Source organism: Schistocerca americana, chromosome 2, assembly GCF_021461395.2.
Source record: "Schistocerca americana isolate TAMUIC-IGC-003095 chromosome 2, iqSchAmer2.1, whole genome shotgun sequence".
NCBI classification, from domain to species: Eukaryota; Metazoa; Arthropoda; class Insecta; order Orthoptera; family Acrididae; genus Schistocerca; species Schistocerca americana.
The window spans coordinates 622,396,893-622,418,291 of NC_060120.1; the positions used below are offsets into that span (position 1 = coordinate 622,396,893).

The 21,399-nt window shown below is 43.8% G+C and overlaps 1 protein-coding gene and 1 pseudogene across 10 annotated transcripts in view; both read left to right on the plus strand.

The window, feature by feature from the left end:
* The window catches only part of LOC124596278 (protein muscleblind-like), a 590,664-nt gene that overhangs the window by 461,683 nt on the left and 107,582 nt on the right, over positions 1–21,399 (plus strand). The window lies entirely within an intron of this gene.
* Positions 1,065–1,182, plus strand: LOC124597617 (annotated as a pseudogene).

The window sequence follows — 21,399 nt, forward strand, 5'->3', positions numbered from 1 at the left end:
CTCCTGACAGGGAGTTGATTGTACAGGACAGGTTGACGAGTCAGATTGCAAAATACAGTGCTAGATGCTACTACGAGTGGCAAAGTGAGTGACAGAATTCAACCGCGGTCGTTAAAAGTTGGGCAGCTAATTGACGGTGCCCTGTAAAAGTTATGGGCGCGCTCACTTTATAGGTATTTGGCAGTGTACACAAATTTTTTCCCACCTTCCACACTCCTGTGTGCAAAAGGCAGATTATTCATCAACTTATATCTTATGCATTATGTTTACCAATCTAGCTTTCTTTCTGTTTGCTGCGTAACTGTGCGACCTGCTCTCTTGGTTAAAATAGCGGATCGTAAGATCTTAGAATTTTGTTGTAGCTCCCATTTAAATACAAACCCTGATGTTACAACAGTCTAGAGTTTAACAGCAATTCGAAACCGTCTAATAGAAAAATCAGAAAGATGGAAAATATACAAATTAAAAGGGTAAGATTTGCATTAAATCATATAAAATATAGCAGAATAAAACGACTGCATATTATAGTACACATGGAAAGAATGTTTTCCTTATGGCAAGTCCAAACCTACTACATTTACCAAATAAACAGTATGTCCAAAGCAATGTGACTGCAACCAAGATATCAAACTAATGACGTAAGAAGTAATAGTATGCAAAGCGTTTCGTTGCTATATGTTTCATACTCACAATTTTTTCTTTGACGAAATACAGTAGTAACTACACGATTTTTAAAGAACGCTTTCTCTAACAGTATTTCATTGCTCTTCGAAAGACGGTTACATTGATAATACAGTTGTCAGTTTTCCGATTCAAACGTTTCGGAAAAATATTGTTGCGATTTGCTAAAAGTGAAGGCCACTTATAGTCATTTACCCAACACAGTGTATATCAAAGATAGACGCATCATGCTGATATTCCATTAAGAGAAGAAAGCTTTGTAATATATTGCAGTATCTGTTCCAGATCGATTTTACTGGAGGTCCCTGGTCTTCTTTCTCCTGGGGTCCTGGCGTAGCCCATAGACTCTAATGTATTTTTGACACTGTTAATCCTCCTGTCTTGGCAACGGCCTTGCCGCAGTGGATACACCGGTTCTCGTCAGATCACCGAAGTTAAGCGCTGTCGGGCGTGGCCGGCACTTGGATGGGCGACCATCCGGGCCGCCATGCACTGTTGCCATTTTTCGGGGTGCACTCAGCCTCGTGATGCCAATTGAGGAGCTACTCGACCGAATAGTAGCGGCTCCGGTCAAAGAAAACCATCATAACGACCGGGAGAGTGGTGTGCTGAGCACACGCCCCTCCTATCCGCATCCTCAGCTGAGGATGACACGGCGGTCGGATGGTCTCGGTAGGCCACTTGTGGCCTGAAGACGGAGTGCTAATCCCCCTGTCTTATTGACCGCTGCCTTGCAAGCCATATATGATGCAACGGCACCCAAAGCTGTAATCTTCCTTTTCACAACCAGTAGCTGTCATCTTTCTGTGAGTTTTACAATCCGTGACAGTGCGCCACCGTCGTCGCGGTAGTGATATGTACTGTGGTGGAAAAAAATCGCAACACCAAGAAGGAGTTGTGCAACATAAACGAAAGCCAGTAGTCGTTTTTCTACATCTTAAAGATGATGTCTATTAAAATTTCGCGCCAGTCGCACGAGAGTGGCGCTAATGGCACCACTAGGAGGATGCAAATGAGGTTCGCTTTAAATTCACGCTGTAACAGTCGTGAGCGTTAGTTAGGTTTGAGATTGTACGTGGTTAGTTGATAGTTAAGAATGCCTTTGAGGCTACAAAGACGCCATTATCAACACCTCACCGAATTTCAGCGAGGACGTGTAATAGGGGTGCGAGACGCTGGTTGTTTCTTCTGCGAAACTGCAGAAAGACTTGGCAGGAATGTAGTCACTGTACATGTCTGCTGGAAGCGGTGGTCACGAGAAGGTACGCTCGCAAGAAAACTGGACTTTGGACGGGAGGGCTACCGTGTTCGGCTTATGGCTCTGGCGCATTGTACTGCATCCGCAGCAGCAATTTGTGCAGCAGTTGGCATCACAGTGACACAACGAACTGTTACGAAGGGGTTACTGCATGGACAGCTGCGAGCCAGAAGCCCTGCAACGCGCATTCCACTGACCACAAACCATCGCCATTTTCGACTTTAATGGTATCAAACGAGAGCTCATTGAAGGACAGGATGGAGGCCTATTGTCTACATCTACGTGATTACTCTGCTATTCACAGCTTAGTGCCTGGCAGAGGGTTCAATGAACCACCTTCAAGCTGTCTCTCTACCATTCCACTCTCGAACGGCACGCGGGAAAAACGAGCACTTAAATTTTTCTGTGCGAGCCTTGATTTATCTTATTTTATCGTGATGATCATTTATCCCTATGTAGTTGGGTGCCAACAGAATGTTTTCGCAATTGGAGAAGAAAACAGGTGATTGAAATTTCATGAGAAGATCCCGCCGCAACGAAAAACGCCTTTGTTTTAATGATTGCCACTCCAATTCACGTTCATGTCTATGGCACTATCTCCCCTCCTTTGAACTTTTTCAATATCATCCGTCAGTCCCACCTAATACGGATCAAACACCGCACAGCAATACTTCAGAACAGGGCGGACAAATGTAGTGTAAGCAGTGTCTTTAGTAGATCTGTTGCACCTTCTAAGTGTTCCGCCAATGAATCGCAGCCTTTGGTTTGCTCTGCCCACAACATTATCTAGGTGATCGTTCCAATTCAGGTTATTTGTAATTGTAATCCCTAAGTATTCAGTTGAATTTACAGCCTTCAGATTTGTGTGACTTATCACGTAAACGAAATTTAGCGGATTTCTTTTAGGACTCATATGAATAACTTTCTTTATTCAGGGTCAATTGCCACTTTTCGCACCACACAGATACCTTATCTAATTCAATTTTCAATTTGTTTTGGTCATCTGATGACTTTTCAAAACGGTAAATGACAGCATCATCTGCAAATAATCTAAGAGGGCTACTCAGATTGTCTTCTATGTCGCTAATAGGGGCCTATAATACGGGGGGACGCCGGATATTACTTCTGTTTTAATCGATGACTTTCCGTCTATTACTACGAACTGTGACCTTTATGACAGAAAATCACGAATCCAGTCGCACAACTGAGGCGATATTCCATAGGCACACAGTTTGGTTAGAAGACGCTTGTGAGGAATGGTGTCGAATGCCTTCTGAAAATCTAAAAATATGGAGTCATTCTGATACCCCTGTCGATAGTTCTCATTACTCCACGTGTATAAAGAGCTAGTTGTGTTCCGCAAGAACGATATTTTAGGAACCCGTGCTATGTGTCAGTAAATCGTTTTCTTCTAGGTACTTCATAATGTTCGAATACAATATATGTTCCAAAACCATACTGCAAATCGACGTTGGTGATATGGGCCTGTAATTCAGCGGATTACTTCTATTTCCATTTTTGGGTATTGGTGTGACTTGAGCAACTTTCCCGTCTTTAGGTATGGAAATTTCCGTGAGCGAGCGGTTGTATATAATTGCTAAATATGGAGCTATTGCATCTGCATCCTCTGAAAGGAACCTGATTGCTATACAATCTCGACCGAAAGCCTTGCCTTTATTAAGTGATGTAAGCTGCTCTGCTACACCGAGGATATCTACTTCTACGTTTCTCATCTTCGCTGTTGTTCTTGATTGGAATCCGGGAATATTTACTTCGTCTTCTTTGGTGAAGGAGCTTAGGAAAACCGTGTCTAGTAACTCTGGTTTGGTGGCACTGTCATCAGTGACTTCACAGTTGTTATCGCGCAGTGAAGGTATTGACTGCGTCTTGCCACTGGTGTGCTTTTTATATAACCAGAATCTCTTTGGGGTTTCTGCCAGATTCCGAGACAGGGTTTCGTTGTGGAAATTATTAAAAGCATCTCGCATTGAAGTACGCGCCATATTTCAAACTTCTGTAAAGCTTTGCCAATCTTGGGGATTTTGCGTTCTTTTAAATATGGCATGCTTTTTTCGTTGCTTCTGCAACAGCGATCTGACCCGTTTTGTGTACCATGGGGGATCAGTACCATCACTTATTAATTTATGTTCAAAATGGTTCAAATGGCTCTGAGCACTATGCGACTTAACTTCTGAGGTCATCAGTCGCCTAGAACTTAGAACTAATTAAACCTAACTAACCTAAGGACATCACACACATCCATGCCCGAGGCAGGATTTGAACCTGCGACCGTAGCCGTCGCTCGGTTCCAGACTGTAGCGCCCAGAACCGCACGGCCACTCCGGCCGGCTTAATTTATGTGGTATATATCTCTCAATTACCGTTGATACAATCTCTTTGAAATCATTCCACATCTTTTCTACGCTTACGTGATCAGATCGGAAGGAGTGGAGACTGTCTATTAAAAAGCTTCTGTTGAAAGCTGGGTCGGCCTCGGTGCTAGTGACGGCGGTGTGGTGGTTAGCAGGAGGCCAGTTGAGGGCCTGCAACCAACGTATTTGCGTGCTAGACACACTCGACCTGTACTTGGAGTTATGCTGTGGGATCCGACTTCGTATGACAGCAGCAGTTCGTCAGTCTGGTGATTCGACCTGTTGTGCTGCCGTTCATGAACAGCATTCCAGGGGGATGTTTTCCAGCAGAATAACGCTCGACCACATACTGCTGTTGTAACTCAACATGCTTTAAGAATATCGACATGCCGCCTTGGCCTGCTCGATCACCAGATCTGTCTCCAGTTGAGGACATACACTGTGTAATCAAAAGTATCCGGACACCCCCCAAAACATACGTTTTTCATATTAGTTGCACTGTGCTGCCACCTGCTGCCAGGTACTCCATATCAGCTACCTCAGTAGTCATTAGACATAGTCAGAGAGCAGAATGGGGCGCTCCGCGGAACTCACGGACTTCGAACGTGGTCAGGTGATTGCGTGTCACTTGTGTCATACCTCTGTACGCGATATTTCCACACTCCTGAACATCACTAGGTCCACTGTTTCCGATGCGGTAGTGAAATGGAAACGTGAAGGGACACGTACAGCACAAAAGCGACTATGAGTCCGACGTAGATAACACTCTCGTATTCGTGTACCTTACTTTAGAGGTAGAGGGCGACTCGGTGCAAATAAATCAGTCTGACGGAAGGAGAGTAGAAACCTCGTCCAGTCGCATGGGAGTCATTGTTTATCATTTCCCACATTAATCTGGTCAACTGTTCGTGATTGTAGATGTGTAATCCTCTCTTTGGTTCCAGATAACTCGCCTTGGTGCACGTAACTAACCATCGCAGCAGAGAGAAAAAAATGTAGTGCATAAGATCAGCTTCAATACGTATGACTTAAATAACTGCTAGTAAGAATGAAAGCGAAAGAAGGTGATTTAACAGGTACGCAAGCCTTTGCGTAAGAAGTGTTTGTTGTGACATGTCCAGAGGACGGATGGCTTTGTGCCAAGAAATGTGTAGAATGCTGCACCCGATTAGCTCAGGACAATGCTTCATTCATTTCGCAGCAAACTGTTGTCCGAAAGACGAAAGTCTGCGAGTCACGAATGTTGCAACCGATTGAGAGAAATTGCATTAGATCCTAAATAATACTTTATAGCATGCTTTAGTCCCCACAAAGTAAAACTGAAATAATAAGGAAGATAAATGCCTGTAAGTTCATTTCGTAGCATGTGCAGCCAACCCACAATTAGCTGAACTGAATAATCCAGTAATGTCCAGTAATCGTACACGAACGAGTTGCTGCCTGCCTGATACACCAGCTTACAACAGGTATTTTTCGTGTTTATTTTTCCGGTAACTGAAGTTAACTCTGAAAAATTACCGGCAAAGTGTCCTGCATTGCTCTCAAATCAGACAAAGGCTGCAGAAAACTTCGGAACACAATACTGATGCCACCAGTTCCTGGAGATGGGAAGTGTTGACGTGAAGCACCACAGTGACAGACAAAATACAACTGATAAAGACATCGAACACGTGTGACTGACTTCCCAGCAATCGCCACATAAACCTTTTCGTAGATTATCACCGAAAATACATGCGTCTCGTGCGACAGTACACATCATAGGGCACTGGGAAAACGTTTTCATCTGCACCTTACCTATACCGACTTCAGTCAGACCAGATGACAGCCTGGGCCGCACGCAGTTGGTGTTGAAAATGATGAACATTTCCTGAAGAAGGGAAAGTTTTCCTTGGAGTAAACTTTTCACGAGCATGGAAATACAAATAAACATATATACGTTTCTAAGTTCCAACAAACACAAATGTTCTGTGGGTAGTGGTGCATGACACCGAAAAAGTATATATCTTGTATTTGATCGTATTACTGGGATTCTCTTTCACACATAAGAAAGAGTTAATGTCACAAATTATGTTGATGTCCTTTATTTGTACGCTGTATTTAAGTGAGATGACCATCAAATGCAGGTCTTTCCGCAGCAGCCTGATGAACTAACGCATTGGTCCCCTGAAATGGTAAATGTCGCCTAATTCAGATCTCTCTGGACGGACTTTTTTGGATTTCATAGAAGACAGTATTTACCAGAAGGTTGTCAAAATGATTGATAAGGCTCCAGCCAACAATGAATTAACTCTGCTGATGAATACATCATAAGAGATGTACATATTGCTGTGAACTGAAGAAAAATCTGCCTGCACACCCGAGGGCACTAACACACGGTAGAGCGGCGACTCTCGAATGCTGCTATCTTGTACGAATTCCCGCGCTGTGATTCCTGCCCCACTCAAAAGGACATTGTACATATTTTAATAGAATATGATAAATACAATCATACATAAACAATTACACTGCAAAATGTTTTAAAACCACTGATTATCTTCTCTTAGAGTAGAGTAGTTATTACTTTCTGAAATAGTTCTCTTGCTAGTTCTCTGTAAAAGGGATCATTAAAAGTTTAACGGCTTTTATTATAACTTCTATTATAACTCACATAATTGTATTCATGTCTCCACATAATTTGGTTCGAAGTTATAAATCTTGTCTAATGTTTAGCAATGGAAGTCCAACAGATGTCGTGTTTTAAGTCTCATTGTGACATATCTAGTCAAGTGAACTCTGCATCAAACAAATGAAATAAAAAATTTAAAAATCTAGTTTTGTTTCCGTCGCCAATATTTGACCCGCATGGTTAAGAGAGGTAGTTACGCAAAGTTCCCGATCATCAGATTGGTTCAAATGGTTCAAATGGCTCTGAGCACTATGGGACTTAACATCTTAGGTCATCAGACCCCTAGAACTTAGAACTACTTAAACCTAACTAACCTAAGGACATCACACACATCCATGCCCGAGGCAGGATTCGAACCTGCGACCGTAGCAGTCCCGCGGTTCCGAACTCCAGCGCCTAGAACCGCACGGCCACCGCGGCCGGCTACTCGATCATCAGACTTTGCACTGAAGTCGTATGCTTAAATTCGGAAGAACCCCGCAGCGTGTCATGGAATAAGAGCATATGGAGATGTTATGTTCGGCAGCACCTTTCACGTACATTCACTCCGCCATTCTTCCTTTCTTCGTCTCATTCCAAATTCGTCCGTAACAACGAACACAACATTGCATTGTAGAGTGACTCATCGCAGTCATCTATATGAGAATAAGTACACGCTTTATATCTGTGCTAAGGAAGGTAGTGGAAAGCACCTCCGTTAGGACATTGCCCATGACGGCAATTTGCGACAGCTTTAGTTTCTCCTGCGCTTATTGTCTTAGTGTGGTTCACACTGGATCAATTGCAATTCATTCTTCCACACAATTTATGTGCATTCATAAAATATCGGTGCCTTTTAAAATTACAACACCATGAAGGCGGTAGCATGTAGTAAAGAGCACGCGTGGATATGCAACGATTTACATTTTAGAATAACCGCACAAAGTTGCATTGATTAGTGCCATAACGCGCATGATTGCGGTCTTTTTAGACAGGGGGTTAATCATTCAGCGATGTCTGATGGTCACGTAGGTCGGGATCTTACAACCGCTATGCCAATATGGAACCTATGGATTCAGAAGGGCCGTACGCAACTCCAGACTGGATATTAATGGGCCCACGCGTCTAGCGCCCGATAGGACGGTCATATTGTTCCTTTGGCCGTGCAGCATCGTACAGCCACGTCACGTTCACTGAACTAGGGAATTTTTCAGCAACACAAAGTATCCACACGGGCAGTGCGACGACGGTTGGAGGACCATGTGCTATCAGCACGGTGACCATTGTTGCGTTTTCCCTTGGTGCGACAGATGAGAATGGTACACCGATCTTGTCGCGCCCTACGACAACAGTTGATATAGGAGTGAGATGATGTCGTCTTTTCAGACGAGTTCTGGTTCTGCTTACCAAATCACGATGGACATATCACCGTGTGGAGACTCAGGCACAGAACGAACGTTGACTCAATTCGTGCGTCATCGTCATAATTATGGTCCAAGCACCTGGCGTGATGGTATGGAGAGCGATTGGGTACGCTGTACGATCAACTCTGGTTCACGTAGCCGGTAGTTTGGACAGCAGGCGTTACATTTCTGACGTGTTAAGATTAGCAGTCGTTTCCTATCTCTGAAGCCTGCGTGATGTTATCTTTCAAATGGTTCAAATGGCTCTGAGCACTATGGGACTTAACATCTGAGGTCATCAGTCCCCTAGAACGTAGAACTACTTAAACCTAACTAACCTAGGGACATCACACACATCCATGCCCGAGGCAGGATTCGAACCTGCGACCGCAGCAGTCGCACGGTTCCAGACTGTAGCGCCTAGAACCGCTCGGCCATTCCGGCCGGCGATGTTATCTTTCAACAAGATAACACAAGACCGCAAGTTTTCCTTACTGTCCTGACTGTCTATATTGTCCTGACCTCAGTATAGATGGCCAACGCGTCCTCCAGATCTCTGACAGTGAAAATATCTAGTCGTGGGTTGCAGAGACACTGGCTTACCACTGTTATAGAAGACGTCGGACGTGGGGTTGAAGCAGCTACCACCGAAGCTCATTTCGACTCGAGGCCCATCTGTGAGGCTGCCATAGGTGATAGCACTGTGTAATAAATTTCGCACACTATGTACCCGCAAATTAGCTACAAATTTAACCAAACAAAACGATATGCTGCCAGACACCTTCTCAAGTCTTAAATATCTATGATTTATATATGGAGACTGAAGCGATGAATGAAAGTTTGTGCCAAGGCTAGGATTCGAACCCAAGTCTCCCGCTCACTAGGCAGTTGCGGTAACCACAGGAATAAAATCTGGGTTGAGGAGGGAGGCACACTAAGGCTAGTCCGTGCAGGAGTGCAAAGCGACTGTACCAGGCTGGCGTAATTGTTAGTGCATCTGCCTAGAGACCAGGAGACCCGGGTTTGGACCACGGCCTTGGTGCAAGTTTTCATCCGTCGCTTCAGTCTGCATATAAATAAACATCTAATTTTCCTCTTATACTGTTTTTCCTTTATTTTTATTTAGTCTCCTGGTTGGTCTGATGAAGTCCACCTCCCGCCAAGTACACACGCAATAAGTAAAATCTCGTTGTACCCTGTCCCTCCTGGTATTACAGTTTTAATCACCAGCTGTGTACTTTTGGGCCACATTGTATGCACAGAGGAGCGTCACGAAGACGCTCACGTGCCATCCATTGCGCCGCGATGTCGTGAAGTGGCGCCGACGCCTGCAAAGCAACCGCCACGTTGGCGGGGGCGTGCCCCGCGGCCCTTCCGGAAAGCGGCGCTAGTGGGGGAGTGGGGGTAGGAGAGGGCCGACCAGCTGATGTCGCGCCCCGCTCGCAATAGTTGGAGTGTAGTTGCGTTGCCAGGGGCGACCACGATATCGATTCGCGGGCTCGAACGTCATCGGCGGGCGCGCCGCCAGGTTGCCGCCTGTTTGTGCCGCCGTGGCGCCGGAGGCGGCGCCCAGACGGCTGGCGCCGGGTCCGCCCCCACACCAGCGCCCTCCCCCGCTCGCTAATTGCAGTCGTTTCCTTATTGCCTGTTATCTTCTTCCACGTGTCAGCGCCTCTTCCAAACCCAACTTTGCTTTGCTTCCTTGCACCCGGTAGTAGCATTTCATTTTTTTTCCAACTTTTCCTCCAGATTGTTCGTAAAAATAAACCTTCTAGCTATATGGGACGCATTCCCACCGTGTGTTGACACATATCAGGCAGTATACAGTGTAAGACACTTAAATCGCAACACCACTAATACCTTATTATCGTTTAAGAGTTTCAAAAACACATTTGACAGTACACAAAGACGAATTTAACTTACTGTGTGATTAATGCGTTTGAAGGTTTCCAAAACGATGTTAATGCGACAATGCTTTTTTATTTTTCATTTTTATTTTTTTAAGGGAGCGGTGTGCTTTGTCCGTAACAGCTTGAATGTATCCATGTCATATGGATTTGGTTGACGTCTCCGATTCACTTAAGAATTTTACAAACGACACAATTGCTGGTTCAGTCACGTTTAATAGCAATATTTACTTGAACACAACTTGTCTGAGGTTCACATGTATTAATTACGCGTTATTTCTTATGACTACGTACGCCACGGGTAAGATGTTTTTGTTGTGTGTGCCAGTAAGCTTAGATCGTGAAGTTCTATAGAGAAATTCAGTGGGTTACAGCCATAGTTTTTTTAACGCGACATATTATCAAAGTTTATCTAGTGGACTTATGCCAAGAAGTAGAAATCTTTATAAATAGCACGAAGCACGGGAATAAATTGCTGAATGACAAGCTAGAAAGAAGTAATATGGCTCATTTTCAATAAATTTTCCACAGCTTGCTGCCTGATTCACTGCATCAGTAAAAACATAAATACCTGTATAATTCCCAAGTCGATTCTTAATAAAATTGAATATTTTGTAATATATGTAATATGTTTTGTGATAACTGTAAGAAAAACATTCAGTCTGTGCTGATAGTTGTTACACTAATTCAAGTAATTTTCTTTACAAGTTTGTTTGCATGGCCATCATACGCAGCAAGCACAGAAATATTCGTTTCTTTAACAAAACTCGCCATTTTCTTGCTGCGATGTATTTCATTTGTTCCAGACACGTTTCGCCTTTTACTTTATGGCATCTTCAGTGCAGTGGTTATTCGAGTTTTTGGCTGACATCTGCGTCCAGCATACGACCGGATGAGAGGAAACGCAGATGCCAGCCAAAAATTCGAATAACTATTCCACTGAAGATTCCTTAAAGTAAAAGGCCAGAAGCGTCTGGACCAATAAAATACATTGTAGCAAAAAAAGGTGGTTTTTATTTACAAAACGAATATAAATATCCTTGTTCAGCTTCAATGTGTTGCCAATACAATCATTTTCGACCCCACTGTGAACATAGCTCTGTATAACTATAAGCAGTGTTATTGTTATTGTTTACTGATCTATGTGTCATAAAGTGATACTTTTATTCACTCTGTGCGAAAGTACCACATTATTTTAATGAATGTAAGTTATGTTTAAGTAATAAATACCATCGTAAAATTCCGCATACAAGGATCTTGTGAAACCCGGCACGCTCTGTTTGTCCACTAGACCCAGAAAGCAGTAGATACCGGTGTCCAGGTTGATGCCGCGTTCCTTGACTTGAAAAAGTCACACACTCTCCCCTAATGAACAAAATACGAGCCTCCTGAATATCAGACTAACTTTATGAAAGTACAGAAGAGTTCCTAACAAATAGAACATTACAGGTCTTTTCTGAAAGTATCTGTATGGCGTGTAACCATGTATGGAAGTGAAACATGGACGATTAACAGTGTAGACAAGAAGAGAATGGTGCTACAGAATAATGCTGAAGATTAGATGGGTAGATCACGTAACTAATGAGGAGGTACTGAATAGAATTGGGGAGAAGAGGAATTTGTGGCACAACTTGACTAGAAGAAGGGATCGGTTGGTAGGACATGGTCTGAGGCATCAAGGGATCACCAACTAGAGAGCAGCGTGGAGGGTAAAAATCGTAAGGGAGACCAATAGATGAATACAGTAAGCAGATTCAGAAGGATGTAGGTTGCAGTAGTTACTTGGAGATAAAGAAGCTTGCACAGGATAGAGTAGCATGGAGAGCTGCATCAAACCAGTCTCTGGACTGAAGACCACAACAAACAATCCCCTATACATATACTTTGGATCACGTGTGCTAAAATATCTCATGAAATATCTCCTTCAGAAATAGACCAGAAATTGCTTCATTATTCACTTCGCAACAATAAGCGAACTAACTGACAGTACAACACAACAGTAACCATGTACTGCTGTAGAGCCTACACTGTATTGCACGGCCCAGCCACACTAACGTGACCACCGCTCATGTTCGACGACAACGTGCAGTAACCACTCACAGATAGCAGGTGGCAGCACTAATAGTAGAGGGTATATAAAGCGTGTCGGAGCGACGCGGAAAAAAATGTAGAGTCGTTGTCTTAACGTGGAAACAGAGTGATCTAGCTGACGTCCAAAGGGACATGATCATTGCATTTCGGGACAAGTGTGGAAACGTTTCCGAAATAGCTAACATTGTAAGCTGTTCACTTGCTGCCGTGGTTAAATCATGCGGTGGTGCATGGCAAAATTGACAGGGACGAACGACGGCTGTGGAGATGTGTGCGGGCGAATAGACGCGTAACTGTGGAGCAGCTGACTGCCCAGAGGAACCGAGGGTTTACCAATAGTGTCTCGTCAACGACCGTCCAGGGAACGTTGCTACGTATGGGCCTCCGCAGGAGGCGCGTATGACATGCATCCATCCTGATTGCTATTCATTGGCGAAGAAGGCTGGAACGTTCACGCCATTACTGCAACTGTACGTCCACTGAGCGGCGACAGGTGACCTTTTCAGAAGAATCATGTTTTATACTCCATCCGACAGATGGCCGTTAGTGTGTACGGTGTTAACCGTGTGAAGGCAATTAGCCTGCAACAATTGTCGGAAGGGTCCAGGCCGGAGGAGGCAGCGTTGTGGTCTGAGAAATGTTTTCGTAGCATTCCCTGGGTGGTGTCATCATTCTGAAAGGCACAATGGATCAATGCAAGTATGCTTCTGTCCACCCCCACACGCAGTTCGTTTTTCCTACGAGCAGGACAATGCGAAGTGTCCCAAAGCTCGCAGTGTACATGCCTGGTTCGAAAAGCACGAGGATGAGTTTACCGTAGCCATCTGGCCACCATCTAGATCGGGCTGTACGCGCCATGGATCCTCAACCGAGAAACATAGCTCGGCTATATACGGCATTGGAGTTGGCATGGCCCCACATCACTGCCGGTACCTTCCATAACTTCTTTGACTCTTCCCGCATGTCCCGTAGCAGTCCACGATGCAAAACGTGGTTATTTAGCCTTTTGAATGATGGTCACATTAATGTGACTGGACGGTGTATTATTATCATTATTATTATTTTATTTTGGTTGTTGTTGTTAGTGCCGATGATCCGACACAAGGCATTGGCAGCCTGAAGTCTTTCAGTCTCTGCCAGTTCAGAAGTAAGGTGTCCAGAAATCTACATCTACATCTGCATTTATACTCCGCAAGCCACCCAACGGTTTGTGGTGGAGGGCACCTTACGTGCCACTGTCATTGCCTCCCTTTCCTGTTCCAGTCGCGTATAGTTCGCGGGAAGAACGACTGCCGGAAAGCCTCCGTGCGCGCTCGAATCTCTCTAATTTTACATTCATGATCTCCTCGGGAGGTATAAGCAGGGGGAAGCAATATATTCGATACCTCATCCAGAAACGCACCCTCTCGAAACCTGGACAGCGAGCTACACCGCGATGCAGAGTGCCTCTCTTGCAGAGTCTGCCACTTGAGTTTGCTAAACATCTCCGTAACGCTATCACGCTTACCAAATAACCCTGTGACGAAACGCGCCGCTCTTCTTTGGATCTTCTCTATCTCCTCTGTCAACCCGACCTGGTTATAGGTCGAACGAGTGTTGTGTAAGCCACCTCCTTTGTTGATGGACTACATTTTCTAAGGACTCTCCCAATGAATCTCAACCTGGCACCCGCCTTACCAACAATTACTTTTATATGATCATTCCACTTCAAATCGTTCCGTACGCATTCCCAGATATTTTACAGAAGTAACTGCTACCAGTGTTTGTTCTGCTATCATATAATCATACAATAAAGGATCCTTCTTTCTATGGATTCGCAATACATTACATTTGTCTATGTTAAGGGTCAGTTGCCACTCCCTGCACCAAGTGCCTATCCGCTGCAGATCTTCCTGCAATTCGCTGCAAATTTTCTAATGCTGCAACTTCTCTGTATTCTACAGCATCATCCACGAAAAGCCGCATGGAACTTCCGACACTATCTACTAGGTCATTTATATATATTGTGAAAAGCAATGGTCCCATAACACTCCCCTGTGGCACGCCAGAGGTTACTTTAACATCTGTAGACGTCTCTCCATTGAGAACAACATGCTGTGTTCTGTTTGCTAAAAACTCTTCAATCCGGCCACACAGCTGGTCTGATATACCGTAGGCTCTTACTTTGTTTATCAGGCGGCAGTGCGGAGTTGTATCGAACGCCTTCCGGAAGTCAAGGAAAATGACATCTACCTGGGAGCCTGTAGCTAATATTTTCTGGGTCTCATAAACAAATAAAGCGAGTTGGGTCTCACACTATCGCTGTTTCCGGAATCCATGTTGATTCCTACAGAGTAGATTCTGGGTTTCCAGAAATGAAATGATACGCGAGCAAAAAACATGCTCTAAAATTCTACAACAGATCGATGTCAGAGATATAGGCCTATAGTTTTGCGCATCTGCTCGACGACCCTTCTTGAAAACTGGAACTAACTGTGCTCTTTTCCAATCATTTGGAACCTTCCATTCCTATAGAGACTTGCAGTACACGGCTGTTAGAAGGGGAGAAAGTTCTTTCGCGTACTCTGTGTAGAATCGAACTGGTATCCCGTCAGGTCCAGTGGACTTTCCTCTGTTGAGTGATTCAGCTGCTTTTCTATTCCTTGGACACTTATTTCAATGTCAGCCATTTTTTCGTTCGTGCGAGGATTTAGAGAAGGAACTGCAGTGCGGTCTTCCTCTGTGAAACAGCTTTGGAAAAATGTGTTTAGTATTTCAGCTTTACGCGTGTGATCCTCTGTTCCAATGCCATTATCATCGCAGAGTGTCTGGATATGCTGTTTCGATCCACTTACTGATTTAACGTAAGACCAGAACTTCCTAGGATTTTCTGTCAAGTCGGTACATAGAATTTTACTTTCGAATACACTGAACGCTTCACGCGTAGCCCTCCTTACGCTAACTTTGACATCGTTTAGCTTCTGTTTGTCTGAGAGGTTTTGGCTGCGTTTAAATTTACAGTGAAGCTCTCTTTGCTTTCGCAGTAGTTTCCTAACTTTGTTGTTGAACCACGGTGGGTTTTCCCCGTCCCTCACAGTTTTACTCGGCACGTACCTATCTAAAACGCATTTTACGATTGTCTTGAACTTTTTTCATAAACACTCAACATGTCAGTGTCGGAACAGAAATTTTCGTAACAGAAATTTTCGTTTTGATCTGTTAGGTAGTCTGAAATCTGTCTCCTGTTACTCTTGCTAAATCAAGTGAAGTACGCCAAATATAGAACACACATTTTAATTTGGATAATTTTAAATGGGAGAGTAAGATGTGGGGGAAGCAAGTACCGTAAGGAGAGGAGTCGTTCAGTGAAAGGCAGTTTTGTAACTGGTCTCTAACTTCAATGTGGGCAGTTAACTTTATTTTCTGAGAAGAATTTGTAGGTGGCACTCGCGATGCAATGAGAATTGCTTCATCATTCAATAAGAAAATGTTGTTAGAAATAAGCAGCACCGATTGGTCTCTTTGACTCATTAGTTCGTGGTTTAATGAAAGGTTACAAAAACTAAATATCGTTTATCTTTCGTCATTTCAGAAAAGAAAGCGTTCGAAGAAGATTCTTTTTCATTCTGAAGCTTAATTAGCACTAACGTTAATTAAGGGGGGGGGGAAGGGAGGAGGAAGGATAGTAGCTAATATCTGACTGCAGTCAGTGGAACCACTGCCATAGTAGATAATATATTGGGCGGTTTCTTTTTGTGTGGTTAATATTAGTGTTTCCGGTACCGCTATCTTAATTTGGTTTTGATATGTTATAAGAGCCCTGTTCTAAATTAAGAGAACGACTGTGGAAAAATAAATTCAGACAGCGTAAATGCATATCTTACCGTTTGGGACTCGTCGTCTTCCAAGCTTATGAGTAGACGGCAGCGCGCGATGGAGCTTACTATGGAGACAACGCAGAGGACTAAAAGCACGAGTCCGGCTAAACTGGCGACAACGACGCCGACACCAGCTGGCTTTTAATTGTGAAGGAAGCAGTGCTAGGTACGCGGCAGTGCACACCCTAATCCCACTGTCGCAAAAACGAGCAATTAACAGAAGCCAGGTTTCTTTTGTGCGGCCCTGCTTTAGCATAACGTACGTGCCGTGGAGGATCGTGCGTTCCAGTCTGCACAACACACACAACTTTTTTTCTCCTCATTCTCTGCATTCTCCTGTCTTACTACACCCTTGTTAGCCATAGATAACAGCCGACAGAAGAGCAAAAAAATAGCTGAGTGCGAGCAGTAAGTGGAAGCATAGTTCTTAAAGACAGATTTCAACATTTCTTGCTCTCGGGAGAATTCAGATGCTTTGCTCCATTTTTTATCGCATTCTGAGACGCTGTTAGCGAGTCTCGATGATTCAGTCAAATTTTTGTCGTGTACGTCCGCATGATAATGTATGATATAAATTGATGTTTCACATATTATTGCTACAACATAAATGTTTAAATGTGATATATTGGCTCAACTGTATATGTAGGGTGTACAGACAACATTGAGCAGGTTTTGAGAATCGGATAATGATAAGAAAATACCATATCGACATGGGTTCGGAAGTGCTTAGTATCCGAGCTACGATACAGTCAGCTATACTTTCTGTCTCCTTTCGTGTGTGTTTCAATTGATTCTCTATACTTCACACTGGGCGAGGAACAGTCATCCAGAGCAAAAGTTACTGGATTAAAATTGTTGGAAGCATAGCCTCAGAAAGTCACGGCTCCATAATGTATCTTTGTAAAAATATTAAACAATATGAAGTTACTGACATTAACAGAGAACAAGAGATAGTCTGTCTCCCTCGAATTATCAAGGTTTAAGTGTAATGTCCATTTACAAAGTACCTAACACTGAACAAATCAGCCATTGTCAACTTTACTGCACCAAGTGAGTTACACTTGAGATTTCGACTGTCATCATACCATCTGGGGATATACCTCAACCGACACAACCAGCGAAGTATTAGTGAAATGCGTGGAAGAAAACGAATTGTCTACACTGCTAAAGATCTAAAAACGTTCCAACGTTCCGTCCAGCAAGATAGCAAAGCGAAACAAACCCTGATCTCAGCCTAGTAACTACTGACATCCACAAGATGCCGGTAGGTAACTCGAGGAAAGTCCCACCTAGGTTCCTGCATTCCCGACACAAAACAGTTATTAAAACATTGGCATGCAAATTCCTTTAACAAGAACAGCCCAGAAACCACGCTGGAATCTGAGTAAAGCAGACTGGGAATCGCACCGAAAAAAATTGACTCAAGGATACACATGATCATAAGAAGTTAAGTAATATATATCCAACCCCTGGGAGCTGACCAACAAAGAAAAATATGGAGCTCTCTCACCCATATCAGAACTGACCACACTGTGGCCAAAGCAACGTTACACAAGTTGGGAATTACCGATGACGACCAATGCGGCTGCGGAACATCAGAACTAACATTGGAGCACATTCTGCACGACTGCTCAAAAACAAAATTCATAAGTACCTGGAAACACTTCGGAGACGCAATGCCTGCAGCAAGTAACTGACTGGAGTCTTTGGATGTCCGACTGTGTTTCATTTTCGTTTACTTAGTGCTGGTTCCCCAGCTTTCATTAGTACCTAAACACACAACCGATGTATATGTTGTAATAGGTATAAGTGCAGGTATTTTTATATGTACGCACAACAGTGTGCTGTTTGTTATTTCTCTGTCTCAAACAGTCTTCCTACAAACACATCGCATAACTGACTTCTTAATGCTTTCTGCGCGGTGATAATTGCACCACAAAGTGGACTGCACCTGCAGTACAGCTAAACATTTTGATCCACACATCAACACAATGATGACGTGCTGACCAGGGAAAATAAACATTAATGGCTTGCTCTTGCCACATGTAATTGGAAGTACTAACCAACCTAAAAACATACTACTCCTAATAACTACTATTATTAGTCTGCAAATGAAGTAAGTACTGATGTAATGTTGTTCAGTACACTGTCCCCAGTAACGAATAAAAATATCTGTATTTATATCTAACTTAATTGTATGTACTTGTAAAACATTATTCTGTAGGGTATATATTAACTCAATAAACAGATGAACTTGAATGACGTACTATTAGAAATCTATCGAAGGATGTACTTTATGCTAGGTAGTGCTGTTCAATTTAGTACATCAAGCGATTCCTTAATCTCCAAACTCACCTGACTTAAGGCCATTAGACTTCTTCGTGTGTAGTTATGTTCGGTCGATGCCTTACGAAACACCTCTGAATGAATAAACATCTCCTCTTGAAACCAGTTGAGACAGTACACACTATGCCGGTGTCCGAGTGTGTTAGAACTTCCTGCAGCTCGTGTTCGTGTGGAAGTGGCCACTTTGAACACTCCATGTGAGCTTTTGTGAATTATTCGGAATGAAAAGTTGCATAAACTGATGTGCTGTACGTTACGGTCTCGTAACTTCCAGGTCCTTATTGATTCTAACTATTCTTCTTATTTTTACATGAGAAATCTTATCCTTTAAGAGCTGTCCCTTGTTTTTGATACACCCTACATACACTGATCATCGAAAACGTTATAACCAACTAGTTAGTAACGCGTTGACATACATTTGCAAAGTAGTACAGCAGCATAGGATGGATTCGACAAGTCGTTGATAAGTTCCGGAGATGTGGGGCGCTAGATGTATGTGTACAGTATGCAGTCCTTATAAGTTGCGGGCTGGTAGTTTCAGAACGGGAAGCTGGCGCACAGTAGCGTCCCAGATGTATTCCATCGATTTCAGATCAGGCGGATTTGGTGGCAAAAACATAATCGTGAGTCCACTATCGTGCTTCTCAAACCAATGTAGTACAGTTCTGGTCTTCCGATACGGACAGTAAACCTGATGGAAAATGCTGTCGCCGTGAGGGAACACACATGGGGCCTTTAACCACCGGTGCTGTGGAAGACCAGGCGAATGTCCCCCACAGCCTGTGCCAGCTTACAAGTGCGAAGCGCAAATGGCTTTCGCAACACCGATTGCGACGCTGAGACGTTGCCATAGAAACGTAAACAAAATGCATTACATTTCTTCGGGCTGTTACTAAAATGAAAAGGCACTTCCACCATCGACTATAATGACTGTTTATTTCCCACTGTTGCCCAGTTTTGGCTATTATGGCGTCGTCCAACGATGGTTGGTGTGCGTGCTGGTAGGTCGCCATGTCGTCAGTCCAACAGCATGTGGCGGGAAAACATTAAAATGAGCCACTTTACATATGACTATTGACTATTGTTATAAGTGTATTGCTGTGTATTGCAGGCCTGCATCCTTGGCGCGTGTACATTCCAAGCACCCGATTGGCTGGATGACGACATACACGAACACGACCATCGACCTGGTGCAACAGGAAACGTTCATCCGAACAGGCGATACTTTTCCACTGATCCGCAGTCCAATCTCTATGACCCCATGCCTACAGAAATACACTTATAACAATAGTCATATGTAAAGTGGCTCATTTTAATGTTTTCCCGCCACATGCTGTTGGACGGACAGCATGGCGACCTACCCGCATGCACACCAACCATCGTTGGACGACGCCATAATAGCCAAAACTGGGCAACAGTGGGAAATAAACAGTCATTATAGTCGATGGTGGAAGTGCCATTTCATTTTAGTAACAGCCCGAAGAAATGTAATGCATTTTGTTTACGTTTCTATGGCAACGTCTCAGGGTCGCAATCGGTGTTGCGAAAGCCGTTTGCGCTTCGCACTTGTAAGCTGGCAATAGCGCTGTTAGCTGACGTGAATTTTCTTTCGCCATACGGAGACTAAGATGTTGACACTTCAGAAGAACTGTCAGCAGAAGTATCGGTTGCGTTGGTAAAGATTTTGGGCAAAAGTTTTATTCGCACAGACATCTTGGGGATGATACCACACGCTTTGCGTACCGTAATAGAAACGAGACTTGGATTTAAGAGCTTCGCTAAACAGAGAATTTTTAAGCATCTCACTGCGTACGAGTCTTATGTAAAACAGGCTCTGGCTTAGGTGGCAGCTGAGAGAGTCACAACCGCGAGAAACGTTTCGTCTCGCCCCTACGCTGCGCGACGGCAGCAGCGTACGCTACGAAATTAGAAACTTGGTAAAGGAGGGCTCGTGTTCTGAAATGCATTGGAAGTTCTCAGGGTGAGTAACTGCTCCCGCGGGAGCCTGCAACGAGCCCCACCTGGCTGCGCCGGCCGGGCGGACACCGCCCGCCTTCATGCAAGTTTCAAGTTGCCGGCGAATTGCCCGCAGCCGTTTCTCCGTGTGCTCTGCCTCCTGCACAGTTCCATGCTTCGGCTCCCGTTTTTATTTTACTACGCGCTTTTTCTTCACCTAATTATCGCTTGGCTGAGTGGCTGTGAATGTCATTCGCCCAGTTCAGTAACGACCTTATTTCTTCAGATAGGTCGAAGAAAAATAAGGATAAAGCCACCAGCGTTCCTCAACAACAGGAAGCTGTCTGACCCTTTTAGGAACAAATGATGATGAGCTGCGCCACATTGTCGGGTTATTTTACATTACACTTGCAACAGACGAATGCTCACTCATCATCTCTGCCTTGAGTCTTGTAATGTCATTCAGTCTTTCGTTTGCGGGTAAGTGCTACACTACAGTTCTAGAAATGAAACCCCTATTGGTGCTACGACTGTTGACGACACTTATCGATACTTTCGAAAATACTTTATTTACGTGGAAAATCAAGTTGCACTATGGTCCTCATTCACCGCTGAACTATAGGTCCCCGTATAACTTCCACATTGAGTACGTTCTTAGGCCGGACGAAGGAAAAGACACACCAATTTCCAATAGCTCTTTCTCTACTAAAACACACTAAACAAACCCTCGAGTTGATAACTGATTTGCTTAAAGACATAAATTTCACAAAACGCTTTAAGAAATAACACAGGGATGTGCTTCACATCTTCGGAAGAAGGCTACCCACTTCGTGGATTTTGAGAAAGCCGACAGATAAAGATAAGCAAAATTTGTAACGTTTCTT